General features: G+C 42.3%; 1 protein-coding gene across 4 annotated transcripts in view; it reads right to left on the bottom strand.

Annotated features, from left to right (window-relative positions):
- The window catches only part of LARGE1 (LARGE xylosyl- and glucuronyltransferase 1), a 535223-nt gene that overhangs the window by 414625 nt on the left and 103981 nt on the right, over nucleotides 1-16617 (bottom strand). The gene's annotated exons all lie outside the window — the stretch shown is intronic.

The following is a 16617-nucleotide window of genomic DNA, read 5'->3' as shown; positions in this document are numbered from 1 at the left end:
TTTGGGAGGTAATTAGGTCACGAGGGTGGAGCCCCATGAATGGGATCAGTGGCTTTATAAAAGGGACTCTTTCCACCATGTGAGGATACAAGGCGAAATCAGCAGTCTACAAATGGGAAGAGGGCTATCACCAAAATCTGACCATGGTGGCACCCTGATCTCAGACTTCCAGCCTTCAGAACTGTGAGAAATAAGCTTCCATTGTTTACAAGCCACTCTGTCTACAGTCCTGTGTTACAGCAGCCCGAGGACTCAGATGGCTGGGCAGCACTGTGCTGAGGGATGGGACCTCTGGGTGCAGGGGACATATCATGGTTGGTCTCAGTGTGTATGAAGGAAATTCCTCTTTTAGACAGAAACATCACTTGCCTCAGGTCATAGAAAAGTCTCTCTAAGAATAAAGAGTACAGGCCAAAGGGCCTCCTGACTTCAAGATATTTGACTTATTCTGTGTGATGGCTCCCAATAGTTATAGCTTTTAACCCTTGTTCAATGTTCCCCTAATTTGGGCCACAGAAATATCCTTATGATTAAACAAAAATAGCTTTTTCCTTTCATTGAGTTCACGTAACAAAAAATTAACCATTTTAACAAGTACAATTCAGTGACATTTAGTGCAATCATGATGTTTGTTGTGCAACCACCACCTTTATGTAACTCCAAAAAATTTTCATCACTCCAAAGAAAATCCCATAACCACTAAGTAGTCACTCCCTATTTTCTCCCACCTCTGGCCCCTGGCAACCATCAATTTTCTCTCTGTCTCCATGGATTCACCAATTCTGGCTATTTCACATAAGTGGAATCATCCAATTTGTGGCCTTTTGTGCCTGGCTTCTTCCACTTAATGTTTTTGAGGTTCAACCATGTTGTAGCATGTCTTATTAGTATGCCATTCCTTTTTATGGCAGAATAATATTCCATTGCATGGATATATCACATTTGTTCATCCATTCATCGGTTGATGGACATTTGGGTTGGTTCCACCATTTGGCTTTTGTGAATAGTGCTGCTATGAACACTTGTGTACAAGTACTTGTTTGAGAAGAATGAATTTTCTTAAGGTTATCTAAGTCTCTTTGCTCTATGCACATAAGGATGTATCTTTACTGTTAATAATGATTTTAAAAATTTCTAGAACCTCACACCTGGGAAACTCGAGCAACAGTAGCTATGGTAGCTAGAGTAGCAACAGTCATAGAGCCTGGCTCTATGCAAGGCACTTAACATTTACATTTCAATTAATCTTCTCAAGACTCCTCTAAGATTTGTGAATCATTATTCCACCATACAGATGAGAAAACCATGGCTCAGTGTGGGTTCAGTAAGATGTCACACCTTACACACATAGTATGGGCTAGAATCAGGCTTAAACATGGTGGAAAGGTGCCCAGCATGTTATCTGACACAGAGCAACTATACAATGAATATTAATTAATCAAGTACTTAATGACAGTTTGATAATTAAAAAACAAAAGAACTGGGAGGGGGTAAGAAGGTACAGTTTACTCTTTACTTTTTCTCCTCTGGTAACTAATTGTACTTTCATGGTATAGAATGCTTTGGGTTACTGCATTAGTTACCTAGGACTGCTGTAACAAAGCGCCACAAACTGGGTGCCTTAAACAGCAGGAATTAATTTTCTCATAGTTCCGGAGGCTCTAAGTCCAAGATCATGGTGTGAGCTTGCTCCTCCTGAAGGCGCCAGGGGAGGACCTGTTCCTCCAGGCCTCTCTCTGAGCTTCTGGTGGTCCTTTGGCTTGCGGCAGCACAACTCCAGGCTTCACATGGCATTCCCCCTGTGTGCGTGTCTGGGTCCAAATTTCCCCTTTTATAAGGACATCAGTCAGATTAGGGCCCAACCTAATCCAATATGATCTCATCTTTACTAATTACATCTTTGATAGGCCGATTTCCAAATAAGGACACATTCTGTGTTACTGGGGGCTAGGACTTCAGCATATGAATTTTGGGGGGACAGAATTCATCCCTTCATGGTTACCTTCACCATCATGCAAAAGTCAAGAAAAGAAACCACCACGAAGCACTCAGAAAGAGGCATTTCAGTTCCATGAGGTCAGGGGTACCCAGTCCCCAGAGACAACCTGTCAAACAGCAGCAGGACTGACTCAAGGCAGCTGGAGGATGGACAGGATGGCCTGAAAGCTACCACAGGTCTCAACATTCTAAATGGTGTGAAAGAATGAGCATAAAACCAGGCTTCAGGAAATCTAGTTCTAGCGATGCTCAGCCAACAACTTACTCTGTGACTCGACTGTACACACCTCAGGGCCTCAGCAGCCCATTAAAATAAATGCGGGTTCCATAACTGATCTCTAACACCCCAAACACAGCATCTGCTTATCAGTTCCCAAATCCATCAGGAGATATAAATCCCTCCTCTGCAGGGGTGCAGAACCATTCATGGCTTCTACCCATCTCTTCCTCTTCTAGCTCCAGGTAAGAACTTTCAGCTAACGTTCCTTCATAGTTAGAGATTAAATCTCAGGCATCCAGGCTTCTCTGAAAAAAAAATCACATCGTTCAGATATATCTCATTCCCACAACACATTAGACAGATGCGGCACATAAAGTAAACAACGTAGTTAATAAGTGCTAGTTCATTAGTTGTGGGCCTGTCAGGAGCACCCAGTAGCTGTGATAACACACAAAGTCGTCCTCGTCTTGGAAGTCAAGCTAAACGCTTTCCATTTTTATCACCCAATTCATAACCTTGCTGTCTGGCTTTAAGAATCAATAGCCTGGTGGTTCTGGTATCCAATAAATTTGCCTTAGTTTGGACGTTTTTCATTTCCCATGCCACTTGAGGAGAGCAGGATAAGGTAAATGGCTCCTCTCACGACATTTGTTTTTCCAAATCTATAATTTCACACTGACATGTTCCAGAAACCAGGGAAGGCAAAGAGGGAAAGGAAGCAGATATCCAAGGCCCCATCCCAAGATCAAGGAAGCTTCCAACTGGGATCATTTGGGACAACAGATTTAATAAGTTTCACATGGGCAAATGTCAACTGGTCTACCCAAGGTGACATATCATTCACCTAGCAAAGAATTTTTATCCAGCACTTACTAAGTGCCAAACCCTGTGCTAAGTGATTTACATGAATGATCTCATTAGTCCTCAAGAGACAGCTGCCTGAAAAAATAATGCCACTGTTTTATACACACACGCAACTAAATATACACCACATATTTATTTATTTTTATTGATATGGAACACTGAAACTGAAAAAAGAAGGCAATTCTGGCTTAGTAGATAAGAGACAGCGGCTAGAAACTTAAAGAACAAGCACATATTTATTTATTTATTTATTTATTTTTATTTATTTATTTTTGTGAGCAAGATCAGCCCTGAGCTAACACACGTGCCAATCCTCCTCTTTTTGCTGAAGAAGACCGGCCCTGAGGTAACATCTATTGCCAATCCTCCTCCTTTTTTACCCTTTTTCTCCCCAAAGTCCCAGTAGATAGTTGTATGTCATAGTTGCACATCCTTCTAGTTGCTGTATGTGGGATGCGGCCTCAGCACGGCCAGAGAAGCGGTGCATCGGTGCGCGCCGGGATCCGAACCTGGGCCACCAGTAGCAGAGCACACTTAACCGCTAAGCCACGGGCCGGCCCCAACAAGCACATATTTAAAGCAAATCAATATCTATATGCACAGAATCAAAATCACTGAGTTTAAGCCTAAAAGAGAGGCTGGGGAAGGAGCAGGTCTCTAATCCTGAGGCTCAGACAAGGGAATGGCATGTCCAAAGGTATCCAGAAAGCAAAGGACAAAATTTACTCTAGACACGGAGTCGTCATCTTGCTCTACTGCTCCAGTTTTTTCTTTTTCTTCATCATCATCATCAAATCAACCTACATTTTTAAAAAATGTTTAACAGACCTAAATATAGAAAGATGCAAGATTTGGAAGGTTTCAAGATGGGAGAGAGAGAAACCCTTCAAGAGTCTCCCAGTCCAAATCCACGGAAACAGAAAGTGTTTACCAGGGACTCGGGAAAGAGGAGGATGGAGAGTGACTGCTAATGACTATAAGGTTTCTTTTGGGGGGAATGAAAATGTTATGGAATTAAATAGAAGTGAAAGTAACACAATCTTGTGAATATACTAAATATATAAAACCATGGACTATAAAAACCATTGAATTGCACACTTTAAAGGGGCGAAATTGATGGTATATGAATTATCCGTCAACTTAAAAAACAATCGGTGACATCAGGACAGTCACAATAACATAGATGAGCCCTTACCAAAATAAAGAATCAAGTTGGGAAAAAAAAAGATTCCACCAGTCACCTTTATTTATCCTGAGCAATTTCCAGACATAACCACATCAGGCAGGATACTCCAGTGCTTTGCTTGGTTTAATCTACACAATAATCCCATGACACAAATGCTACTGTTCCCAGTTTACAGATTAAAAAACACAAATGCTATTGTCTCCAGTTTCTAGATAAAAAAACTAAGTCTCCTAAAAGTCAAGACATTCCTAGAAGGGGTCCAACACCTGTCTTCTGGGTCTTCTAACATAGCACTTAGCAAAATACCTTTACTTACTTGGGTGTGGATCGCTTTCATCAGAGTGAGTCCCTTTAAGCAGGGACTAGTTTTTTTAGGAAAAGACAATTTTGAAAGAGCAATTTGAGATTTACTAGAAGGCAGATTGGAGCCAAGGGGTGAGAAAAGAGAAAGAAGGCTGAGAAATGAGAATTTCCCTGAAAGGAAGCAGAGATGTCTGCTAGAGGTACTCTAGGCAGAAGGGTTGTCTGTTAATTTAAGCAAACAAATATCCACTGCAGCCCACTGTGTATGAGAAACGGTGCTTACAATCTAGCTGGGGACAGGGGACACAGTCGCGGAACAAGACAACGGCAGTGTTGGTGCCACTGCGTGATTCTGACAATCTGTGCAGAGAAGTGGCTCTAAATCCCCTGGAGGCTACTGATCACCAGGCTTTGCTGGAGGAAGGGGTGGTGGAGGGAGACAGACTTCTTTCATCAATGGATGAACAAGAGGACCTCTGTACTCAAAAGGAACTTCAAAGTTGATAAAGCCAATCGATACTAACCACTAAGGCAATCTTTCATTTTCTTCTCTCTTTTTGTTTTCCTTGTGTGAGGGACGATTCATGAGGACCTCCAATCCATCCTTCAGGAACCACCACTTCGGTGAAGTCAACCCAGATTCCTTTGAGCCCCCACAATAGTCAGTTTAATTAGAAACTTTTTCCCATTTTGTTTTGTTTAACAGCAATAATTGCTTTATTGCCAATGAATAAAAGAAAAACATGACTAGTAGCTGTCATCTTGTTAACAGCAGCATTTTCTATCATATAATGAACCATATCTTTGTGCCAAGCGCTGTATTTTAAGTGGTTTACATGCAGTGTCTTACTGAAATCCAACCCTGTAAGTCAGGTAGCGCCATCTCCACGTTAGAGGAGAGGAAAGGAAGCCATGTGCCCAAAGCCACGCAGCCCGGAGGTGACGGGGCACGAATGTCAACTCAGCAATGTCACTCCAGAACACTACGGTCCACCAGACCTCCTGATCACAGAGTGGGGACCCGCGGCAGTTAACTAAAGAACTGCTGAATTTCCTTCTAAATTTGAGGGAACAGAAATTGGAGGTAGAGATGTCTACTGCTCTAATTTACTTTTTAAACCACTTCAGAGTTTAGGTACTCCAACGCAAGATTAAATAATACGTTGAAAAGTTATAATGAAATTGATACTCTACCATCAAAGAAGTCTGCCCTTCTGCTTTCAGGAGATAGTTGCAGGTACTAATAGGCACAAAATGAACCTTTATTTATAGGTTAGATATAGATATAGACATATACACACAATTATACACATACACACATATACATATGCATATATAGTTTATATTTACACAAACTGTATATGCCATATACAGTATCTATACATACAGTATACATACTATAAATAATAATGTATATATACACACAATATACATATATACATCATTTTACAGAAATTTACTATTCATTTTATGAATTAAGAAAATGAGGTACAAAGATGTTAAATAACTCAATAAAGTCGCCTGATGAGTAATTAGTCAAACTGCATCTCACGTGCACACCTTCTAGCATTCTTTCTAATACACTGCACCAGTTAATTCTAGAATGGCTGCTGTGCACGAGGTCCACCAGGCTGACAACACAGTGGAAATAACCAAGACGTGAAGAAATTCAGTGCTTCGTTTCTACAAATCTCTGAGAAGTTTAAAAAGGAAAAAACCTCTAAAACCTACGTGTAATGGTCACAGAGCCAGTTGGGAAAATACACACCCCAATTTGTTCTTGTTTACAAATACTTTTAAGCTGTTTGTCAAACAAAATGAGTCTGTCTGCCAGATGAGATGCCAATTTCCTAAGTTCATTAGCGGCTGATGAACAGAAAGGGTCACCCTGGTGATTTAATAATTTGGCCCTGACTCTCATCAAAGCCACTTAAAAAAAAAAAAAAAAATCCAAGTTGTCAGGAGAGAAAGGAAATGCTATTTGTTCCAATTTGTGTGCTATTTCCGTGCAAACAAGGAGTAGATATTTCCACCCATGCTGTATTAAGTCGCCATGACCAGGGCAGGATGGTGAAAGAAATAAAAGAAAAGAGAATGGCAAGGAACATTTAAAATGCTCCATGTAGGAAGCCACAGGCAGCATTAAATTGTCTGGAGGCCACCTCTGACAGCCTCTTTTTTATTTTATTTTTTTAATCCTATAGGTGGCAAAAACATGCTTTTAAATTGTAAAACTCAAGATCATTAGGAAATGAAGAATTCTTCAAGAAGCTCATCGTCTGGTGCGTAAGCGGGGCACATTCTTCAGATACCTAGAAGGTGGCTTTCCAAGTTTTAATAAGGCTCTTGTTAGGAGGGAAACTTGAATTTTTTCCTCTCACATTCATTTTATAATGCAAAGGAACACCAAGGTTCTTATTCAAGTGTATTAATTGGAATAATAAAGCATCGCCAACATATTTCTCTCCAAATTGCCCCACCATGAGCTATCAAGGTAAGATTCAATATTGCTACTCCATAGCCAAAGGGCACTTCTCTTTTGAGGAATTAGTCACATTCAGTCATAGTCGCAGCCCTTGGAATTCCATTTCAGACTCTCCAGAGCTGGGAGAAGTTACCTAGGAAAGGATGGATCCTTTTTCCAGGAGATGGGAAATGGCAGGAAATATTCTGACCTTATAAGGCGTCACCACGAAGGGAGGTCAGAGGTCTAACTCTCTCCACACTCCCTCCAGAGGGGCCGAGCATTCTCCTCCCTCTAGATCCTTCTCTCCTCTACCCCCTTAACATCCGCTTCATGTCTCAGCTCATGTCTCGGCTCATCCTCAGGAATACCCCTCCTTCCTAGCACGCACTTACCACCTTCCCAGCGTACACTTATTTGCAAGGTTATTTTATTATTATCCTCCATGAGGGCAGGGGCTTACTTCTTTCTAAATCAAGTAAATAACACATTTTACTTTCAACTAATGGCTGATATTATTTTTACCCAAAACAGGAACTAAACTAAAGGAAGCAAACTAAACAGGAACTAATGAAAATCTTTGAAACTCCTGACTTACCAGTCAACCCAAACCTCTGGAAACGTGTTGGAGAGGAAAATTTCAGGGAATAAAAAGCACTGTGCAGGCTGGTGACCTTAATCCAAGAGGTGATGTTGTTCATCCTTTGCAAGAAGTGATTGGAGCAGGTGGGGACTGATCAGGACCTCTTTTTTTTTTTTTTTTTTTTTTTTTGCTGAGGAAGATTTGCCCTGAGCTAACATCTGTGCCAGTCTTCCTCTATTTTGTATGTGGGTCACCATCACAGCATGGCTGATGAGTGGTGTGGGTCCGTGCCTGGCATCCAAACCCATGAACCCAGGCCGCCAAAGCAGAGCGTACTGAACTTAACCACTAGGCCACAAGGCTGGCCCCAGGGCATTTTATCCCAAAATCTTTCTAAAGACAGATCTCCATGGTTAAGTCTCAATATTCTTCTGAAAAGTCTTTTAATTTCTAGAATTTCAGACTTCCACATTGGAGACCAGATATAAAATAACGTACATTTCAAAACCAAATAAAAGCAATTTTATGACCAGCCTTTTGGAATACTCTTCCTCCAAATTATCTGCCAGGTCTACGTCTAACTGTCCTTCCAGGCCCCACTCAACAGTCACCTCCTCTGTGAAGCCTTCCCCATCAGGCAGAGCTCAGCTCCATCCATTAAATCAAGCGCTTAATCCCATTTTTGAAAATCTTATCTTAGCTCAAAAGGACTTCGTGAGAAAGTTACTTCCTCGCTTTTCAACCCTCAATATGGCGCTGGTATATCCTTACAGCCCTCTAACACTTGACAAAGGAACTGAGAACTCCCATTCAGAGAGGTTTTGGCTGGCAGCAGCATCTAGCCAGACGTTAACATAGTTTGGCTTCTTCAGTTATCTGCAACTTACGGAGAGTGGTATACATTTCTTAATACCATAAATGTATTTAAGTAAATAATAAGATCTTAAGAAGATGTGGCCAAACACTGAACAGGAAGATGGGAATGACAGAAGCCCTGACCAACTGTCAACTCCATGAGGGACTGAGAGTCCAGCTGGTTCTCAGCCGCGTCCATGCACTTGGCAGAGCAACTGGAATGGAGCAGCCCCTCAATAACTATTTGTGGAGGGAAACAGCGTCTCAGGGGCTTCAGCTGAATCAGGCAAGGACACAACAGGAATTTAAACCCCGTCTTCTTATTCTAAGTCCAAAACATTTTCAGCTTCGGAACTCTATACCAAAGTCTTTCAAAAGCCATAAATATTTGTTAAGCAAATAAAAAGAAAACTAAGATGGTTCTTTTCTTTGGCGTATTTATAACTCAGCAGAAATACTTACAATTCATACCACCCAGAGATTTCCATCTATCTATTTGCCTTCAAATATATGATGAAAGACCAAGCTATGCTTTCGTGGAAGTCAACCGAAGTTTAAGTTGATCCTGCCCATCACAAAGACTGAAAAACTCTACATCCAGAGAATCTACTAATTTGACACATCAACTTCCTAAGTTCAGCAAAATATAAGATATAATTGGCAGGTATTTCCAAAAGCTGCTTTGAACTTTTTTTCATAGCAATACATATATCCAGCATATTTGTTTAGAATACTTCAGAAATTTCAATCCTCCTTTTTTTTTCTTTAAAATGCCCACAGTTACATGTCCTTTCAAGGTGAACATCAGGTAAAAATTCTACCAAAAACACACGCAGTAACTTTTCTTTTTATACACCCCATACAAAATTTTCTTAACACACAGGAAAGAGCTCTGTTTATAACTGGTCTTAGCTACAAAGACAAAACTTTTAAATAAAGAACCTACTTTTCTAGAAGTAAATGAGAAAAGCTCATGAGTGATGAGACGAATAGTTCAAATTAAAAAGTCCATGTGCTCCAGACTGAACAAGCTGTAGCCACACTTGCACCTGGCAATTCAGCTGTGGTGAGGACTGTCTGACAGCACTGACAGCTGACAGTGGGGCTGGGGAGAGGAACAATCAAGAGCAGCCACAAGAACCGCACAAGCACGATGGTCTGGGGCCCTTTACCGTAGGGGCAAACTGTTCCTCTCATCGCAGTAATTCCCGCGATTACAGCATGGCACAAGGGTGAGGGGAGCCACGTGAGGAAAAGTTTAGATAATATTCAGTCTTTTCCATTCAAGAAGGGGGAAAAATGCAAGTTTAGAACATTTTCCATAACATCATTATGCGTTTTTGTTTTTATTTTATTTTTGGAAAGTTTGCTGCTTAAAGGGAAGAGAGTCCTTTCATCTGGAAATTCACCTGTCTGGAAGAACATTTGCTTGCTAACAATGCTTATCATTAGCCTCTTGGACATTTTATGGATAAATTTCTGAAAGAATAATGCTGCGAAGTAGCATTATCATTAGTATATTATTATTAGCATAATTTGCTAATAATATTAATATTAATAAATAATATGTTATATTATTAATATATTATCAGCATAATATTAGTAGCATATCATTTTTCTATATAATAATATGACAGATAATTATAAAGAAAGCATTATAGGCTTCCACCTGGAAGCTAAAGCCAAAAGCTTACTCCTACTATTACTACCAGTGCTCCTACTACTAGTACTCCTACTATTACTACCAGCACTAGTACACCTAATACTCCTACTAGTAGTACTACTACCACTAATAACAACTGCCACCATTTTTCTAGGAAAAATACTGTAAGTCTTACTTGCGTCTAACAGATATGTGTCTTATCTGTTAAGCGCCTCCTGCACACTAGGATAGGCACTGGACAACATTATCTCATTCAATCTTCACAACAGCCCTGATGGGTAGACTTGATCATTAATTGTTCTCTTTTCCATCCAGGGAACGTGAGGCCAGAGAGGCTAAGTGGAGTGCTCAGGCGCCCCCACTAGCCAGCAGCTGGGCCAAGGTTCAGACTCGGACACATCAGTTCCCAAGCCAGGGTGATTTTCACCCTATATAGGAAAGAACGTCCTATAACTGCTGCAGACATTCGGAGATTAGAAATGTTAGGAGGCATAGTGCTGGCCCGGTGGCATAGCGGTTAAGTTCACGCACTCTGCTTCAGCGGCCCCAGGTTTGCCGATTCGGATCCTGGGCACAGACCTACTCACCACTCATCAAGCCATGCTGAGGCAGTGTCCCACACAGAAGAGCTACAACTCTACAACTATGATACACAACTATGTACTGGGGCTTTGGGGAGGAAAAAGAAAAAGAGGAAGATTGGCAACAGATGTTAGTACACGGCCAATCTTCCTCAAAAAAAAAATCAAAAACAAACAAACGAAAACAAAACCAGACATGTTAGGAGGCAAAGGTATAACCAGGAAAATCTATTAGGGAACCCCCCGAAAGAGGGTAGGATGTTGGGGGAACAAGAAGGAAGGAGAAGCATCTTTCATGCCCTAAAGGAGCATTACAAACCAGACTAGTAGAGTCACATGTTCAAAAACAAAAAACCAAGCACACAAGCAAAAACACAATAAGCTTCGAGACTTTGCCGCCACAGGAAATGCAGGCGTGGCCAAGCCCCCTGCCCCCACTGTCAACACCAGTCTCTCTCTCCTGGTTCCTGACGCAAAATTTTCCGATTCCCCAGGAGAACACAGACTTCCCTTCCCACTATGTCCAGTGGTTTCCCCAAAACCCCACCCACAAACAAGAGAGGAAAAGGGGGGCCAAGGTGAGGGGCAGGAAAGACTAACATTGAGCATCCAGTCTGTGCCAAGTACTAGCTTATTTAACATCCAAGAAGAGCTTTTCACCAAAAGAACAAAAGACCCCTGAGTGTGGCCAGAGGAGGGAGTTCTGTGACCTGCAGAGCTATCACAAGCAATGCCATGAAGATTTATGAGCTGTTTACACACTCTCAAGGCGTCTCAGACATAGGTGCTCAATAGGGCATCGTTACTCACAGTAGTGATCCAAGAAGAGGTGCAAAACATGTTCTGGAAGTTTAAAATTTCACCCTCTCTCTCATCACCCTGGATCACTACAGGGCTGTCAATTTAAAAAACATAACAGCCTGGGAAGAAAAGGAACCAGCCATCCTCACCACGTCTGATAGAGGGTACTTGACTTTTCCCAGTTTAAATGAGAAGGGCAAAGTTAAGTCTCAGCTCCTGCCCCACATACCTAATACCCACAACAACTGCATAAAAAAAACCCTCCAAACCAGGGAGCAGCGGCTCCCAACAGCTCCCCCACATTTATTTAAATTTGGACTTAAACTTAGTTTTATTACAATTCCATTGTAGGAAATTAAAGGCCCGTCTGCCTGATTCTCACTCGAAAACCTGAAACCCAGCACAGGCGGTGTGTGAGAAGTGAAGAACGCCACTTCTCTTAGGAGAACAGCTTTATTCTAGAATATGGATGGCTACTGTCACCTTCAGAGTCCCTCCTGCCTCCCCCAAGAACATGGGGAAAAATCCTTTTCCCTAAATAGATCTTTTTCCAACTTATCGCCTAATCTACGCGGCATGTGTGCATCATTTCCTCATCACTGCAGATCTCTGCTTATTTAAATAAGTCAAGCTTCCCACTTTTTTTCCTTAAGCATCTGTCCTTTTATTGCCTCTCTGTCATAATCATAAAAGAAGGGGGTGGTGTGAGAATCTCTTGCTTCCATGCAAATAGATCTAAAAATAAAGAAAAACTAATAACGACGAAATTGATAGAGGTAACTTTTGTTTTGGTTTTGGATTTTTTGCAAAAGAATATATGTTGGTTTCCAAGTTTTTCATAGGGCCTCTCTCTCCTACAACTACAGGGAAAATGAAGTTTATTAATGCTGAGGGGAAAACTGGGCTTGGATATCCTAAGGCTGAAAGCTGGAAGATGATAAGTTGACGTTTGATGAGATGCGCCCCCCCCAACCAAACTCACGTATCCACGAGCTTCCCAGGACTCACATTCAGGTCCATGAAGTACGAGGTTGGGCCCCACGTGTCTGTGCATATAATCTGTAAGTAATTTGCAAACGCTGACGGAGACCGTGCGGCGATGATGGAGACTGTGTCTCCGTTTGATTCTTTTTGGGTGGGTGGGAAGGAGGGGCCCAAAGCCCTGGCATTACCCAGCCACCAGCAGGGCCTTGAGGGCTCGGGCTAGAGTGTGGAGCATCTGCCCACAGACCTAGCTTTTTCAGCCCAAACTGCTCTCAGGAGGAGCACGGAGGCAGCAAATCTCAGAGGGGCCAGGTGGCTGTAATGTTGAGAGCCTTGGCTCTGCCAGCAGACAGATAGGAGTTCCAACCCAACCCACCCTCTTACTGCTGCATGGCCTTGGGCGAGTCACACAAATTCTCCAAACTCAGCTTCCTCATCTGGGCAGCAGCCGTAGACTCAGTCATCCAAAGTGGGACAATCTTGAGAGTCAAGGGAGCACCACTCACATAAAATGAGGCCAAAATAGCAGAGGACGGTTAAAATGCGACAATGTAAGGAATGTTTGCCTCCATCTTCAGTGTGGAATAGGACTCCGTGAAGGGGACTAGTTGTCGCTGATCCTACTTTAAGAGAACTGATCTTTAAAGAGGTTTAAATTCAGGCTCCATCTGTGTCAACTGTGTCACCTAAGAAATGATTTAATCTCTCAGCCTTGATGTCTTCATCTAAAAAGTGGGATGACAAATAGCAGCAAGTGGTAGACCTGTTGAATGCTCAGCAGGGAACAACTTAAGTAAAGCAATTAGCACAATGCCCGGCATTCACTAAGTATTCTATTTACTCACAGCCATAATAATAATTACTATTACTTACTTATATTTATGTTTATATACACGCAACCAATCTGATTCTGCAGCATGATTATATATATACATTAATGGATATATGTATATGGAATTGTGTGTGTGTGTGTGTCTGTAAACATGGTAGACATAATGATTAAGAGTGTAGACTCTGTAGCCAGACCACCTAGGTTCAAATCCCGCCTCTAACACCTATAGGCTGTGTGACTTTGTGCAAGTCAATTGATGTCTCTGGGCCTCAGTTTCTTCATCTGTAAAATATGATAAAAATTGTACCTACCCCATAGGGGTTCTTGTGATGTTTAAATAAGTTAATACACGTATAATGCTTAAAACATTTAAGTGCTCAAATATTACACAGGTAATACATACATAAATGCTTGCAATATCTAATTTAACGGAACATGTTGTTGGAATCTTTTCTGAGTCAGTTTCAATGAGGAATAAACAACAAACAGCTAAGCATCTGAAATATTAGAAAGGGAGGAACCTGGAGGAAGCTGGGACCTCTAACACACTTGGCGGGGGGGGGGGGAGAAACATCCAAAATAACCCCAAACTCTAATATAAAAGCAAAATAAACCTTTAAAATAGTAAATCAAAGGAGGAGACGTGTCAGGAACAGTATTTTCCTTGTAAAATTATCATGCCAGCGAACAGCTCAATAAAAGAAGCTAAGAGAAAGAAAACAGCAAAATCGAAGAAACAGAGAAAGCGACAAGTAGAAGAGGAGGGGAAATTTCTACCTGAAAGGTGACATAGTGAGACTTGGGTTCTTCTAAAAGCATCTTGAAAGGTGATAATTAAAGTGGGAACCTACAAAGAGCATCAGAAACAGATGGGGGTGGGTGGATGAGGGGGCGGCTGGATTTCAAGTAAATCCGGAAGAAGCAGGCAGATGAAGAAGGGGAGGAGAGGAGGCCCCTCCTGCCAGGCCACGACCCTGCCAGCCGGTGCCTCCTGCGCTCTCCTCCTCCTGACCCAGCCTCCGCGGCTCCACCCTTGCCTGGCTGTAGTGACATCTGAGGCCTTTGGGTACTGTCGTCTGCTTGTGCACCCCACAGGCCTTTTCTCCTCTTTCCTCTCCCCAAAAGGACCCAGATTACCCAGCTGTTTGGGTTTGGGGAGGAGTCTCCCACCTCAAGTACTGTGCATGGTTCCAATCAACTTATACAATCAGTGTAATCAGAGCTCGCATGCCACAGGGGTTGCTTGCGGGGGGGGCCACATGTCGGATGCTCCGATGACTGTAGGTCCAACAGTGGCTGGGGGAAGAGAAGCATCTGGAAGAGGACACAGTCTAGAAAACTGCAGGAGACAGTCTCACCTGAAGTCAGCCCTACCTCTGGAGTTCTCAATTACGGGGGACTTCCAGTATATTCTCTAAACTGCCTAAGCCAATTTGTGGATTCTGTGCCTCACAACCAAATACATCCTAACCGATAGGGTGACTCTCAGTTCTGGAATCCTCCTTGATTTGGAAAATGAAGATACACCGTAAACTGTAAACACCAGTTCTGAAGATAAAGGAATCTGAGTCTCATCTAGTTTTGCCATTTACAACTGAGACCATGGAAAAGTTCCCTAACCATCCCTCCCCACCCCCACCTTCATTTTATTGTGCCCATCTATAAAACGGGAACAATAATTCCAATGCACAGGGGTGTTGCATGAATTATATCAGGCAATAAATGTAAAGGAGCCGGCAATGTCTGAAATTGTGTGAGTGTAGACGTAACACACACAAACTGCATTTATCTTTCAAAATGAACACGTACATCGTATAATAAAAAGCATCCATGAAAAAGAAATAAGTGAAACCTTATGGGTATTGCTCAGGTTTGAAAGGGAGAACAGAGCCAACACTGGAGGCACTCAACAGATGACAGCCTCCTTCCTTGTCTCCATTTACACACACACAGACTTTTTTGCATCCGGAATTTTGCACACTGACAAATGCTGCTCCAAACGCTGGATGTAGGATCTTGACACATTTTTCAAAGGTCTAATCTGGAGGGGGTGATGTAATCATTTAGGCCCTTGCCGCCCCAAGCTCTTTTACTGGAGGAAGATGCACAATGGAAAAGTGGCACCAGGCCAGCTTCATTTGGTCCAGGATGCAGGTGACAACACAGACGCCATGATACCCTCCCTAACTCCTTCATCAGAAATAATTCTCCAGAAGGGCTTTCCACCCGCTCTCAAGTGGTGCACACACTTCCAAAAGCAGCACAGAGAACCTGAGGAGGAGGGAACTTTTGGGGCTTTGGGTGTCCCACTTTTTTTTTTAATCCAAGATTAGTACAGGCACTTCAGCAAATCCCTTACCCCTCCTATGACTCAGTTTCCTCATATGTAAAATGGGGAGGGTAATTATAGCACCTGCTTCATGAGTTATTTTAAGAATGAAGAGTTAAACTATACAAAGCACTTAAAACAGTGCCCAACACACAGCGTTTGCTGTTGTTACTTTTGCTTACTCTTGAAAATAATGCCTTCTTTTGCTCAGACCACCTTATGAAAGTCCTGAGAGGAAATGCCTGATAATTAACTCTGCAATAAATGCAGGGTTAACAAGCATCTGTGTAGAACGATTTAGCTGAGGCAGAGATGACTAAAGAATGCTCTGAACACAGAAATCAGGCCAAGTTTCTCAAACAAAAGGTAAATCAGAAACAAAAGGAATTCTGATCCTCAGCAAAGCCAAAAATTACAAGCGATAATGTGGCTTCTGCAACTCACAAGTGCTGATACTATAACCACTTATTCCCACTGCAAATGGCTCAGAATGGCAACAAAGGCATCAGGGAGGAGACTTCAGCCTCACTATCATTTGGAGAAGAGTTCTTAGGCCCTGCTGAATGTTCCAGAATATTCAGTTTGGGTGTTTTCCTTTGATTACCACTGGCAGGTGAAGGAGGGTAATTGCCATTTGCCTTTGGGAATAGCTTTGTCCCCAGCTTTGTACTAAAGGTGACTCTGAGTCATCTTAACGCCAGATGAAAAGAATATTTTCAGTTAACCTTTGGGGAACTCCCACAGGAGGTGGTTTTCCTCCCTCTCCTTTGCTTAAATGGCCACGAAGGCAGGGACAGAGGACACCTCCTCCACTGGTCCCCTTGTTTGAATCATCTCCTTGGACACACAGTAGGGTGACAACCTCACTTGTCACCCTACCTTTCTCCCCACCAGGATGAATCTGGCACATGCTCCTGGGTGATCCCAGAGAGACTTAATGCACATCACTTTCCA

Source organism: Diceros bicornis, chromosome 25, assembly GCF_020826845.1.
Source record: "Diceros bicornis minor isolate mBicDic1 chromosome 25, mDicBic1.mat.cur, whole genome shotgun sequence".
Lineage (NCBI taxonomy): Eukaryota > Metazoa > Chordata > Mammalia > Perissodactyla > Rhinocerotidae > Diceros > Diceros bicornis.
This window is presented reverse-complemented; position numbering and strand designations above follow the sequence as displayed.